At 41.2% G+C, this 1,125-nt stretch overlaps 1 non-coding gene across 1 annotated transcript; it reads right to left on the bottom strand.

The window, feature by feature from the left end:
• Positions 1 to 485: 485 nt before the first annotated feature.
• Positions 486 to 593, bottom strand: LOC148550979 (small nucleolar RNA R71). The gene has a single exon (XR_015893482.1). It is a non-coding gene; the product is annotated as a small nucleolar RNA R71 (small nucleolar RNA).
• Between the last annotated feature and the right edge of the window lie 532 nt (positions 594 to 1,125).

Raw genomic sequence — 1,125 nt, 5'->3', positions numbered from 1 at the left:
AACCGACAGATGAATAGCCGTGCCGTGACAGGGTGCGTGAGCATATTATTCACTGAGAGGAGGGGATGTAGCCACTGACAACGGTGATGCCCTTGCATAAAGCCAGCCATGGAAAGGAGTAAGACTGATTGGATGAAGATAGCAGGAAAGTAGAGGTTCAGAGGAACGAAAGCATCTCCATTCGCTTATCTGAAATTCCTACCAATGAATTACATAAGTATTTCTATCCCTATTTTATTAATTAATATTCGAAAACCACATAACTGTTTTATATACGCCTGACTGAGATTTACAAGGTGACCATAGCTTGCTTCATACCAACAATCTCCGTGGGATTCGACCCTTACTCACGTAAGGTATTACTTGGACGACCCAGTGCACTTGCTGGTTAGTTGTAACGAAGTTGTGACAGACAATAAAACTAGATCAGAGCACCAGGCCTTTGAAGCCATGGATATGTATCATAATTTCGTGCACCACTGAGCAAGCTTAGAGTGGATGTTCAAACCTTCAGACAGAAAGAAGGTGAATCCCTCTATGAAGCTTGGGAAAGATACAAACAGTTGACCAAAAAGTGTCCTTCTGACATGCTTTCAGAATGGACCATCCTGGATATATTCTATGATGGTTTATCTGAGCTATCAAAGATGTCATTGGATACTTCTGCAGGTGGATCCATTCACCTAAAGAAAACACCTGCAGAAGCTCAAGAACTCATTGATATGGTTGCTAATAACCCGTTTATGTACACTTCTGAGAGGAATCCTGTGAGTAATGGGACGCCTATGAAGAAGGGAGTTCTTGAAGTTGATACTCTGAATGCCATATTGGCTCAGAACAAAATATTGACTCAGCAAGTCAATATGATTTCTTAGAGTCTGAATGGAATGCAAGCTGCATCCAACAGTACTCAAGAGGCTTCTTATGAAGAAGAAGCTTATGATCCTGAAAACCCTGCAATAGCAGAGGTGAATTACTTATGTGAACCTTATGGAAACACCTATAACTCATCATGGAGAAATCATCCAAATTTCTCATGGAAGGATCAAAAGCCTCAACAAGGCTTTAATGATGGTGGAAGAAACAGGTTTAGCAATAGCAAGCCTTTTCCATCATCCACTCAGC

This window comes from Arachis ipaensis, chromosome B7 (assembly GCF_059453495.1).
Source record: "Arachis ipaensis isolate K30076 ecotype BB chromosome B7, ASM5945349v1, whole genome shotgun sequence".
Taxonomy (NCBI): domain Eukaryota; kingdom Viridiplantae; phylum Streptophyta; class Magnoliopsida; order Fabales; family Fabaceae; genus Arachis; species Arachis ipaensis.
The sequence above is the reverse complement of the archived record's forward strand: the minus strand, read 5'-3'. Positions and strand labels throughout refer to the sequence as shown.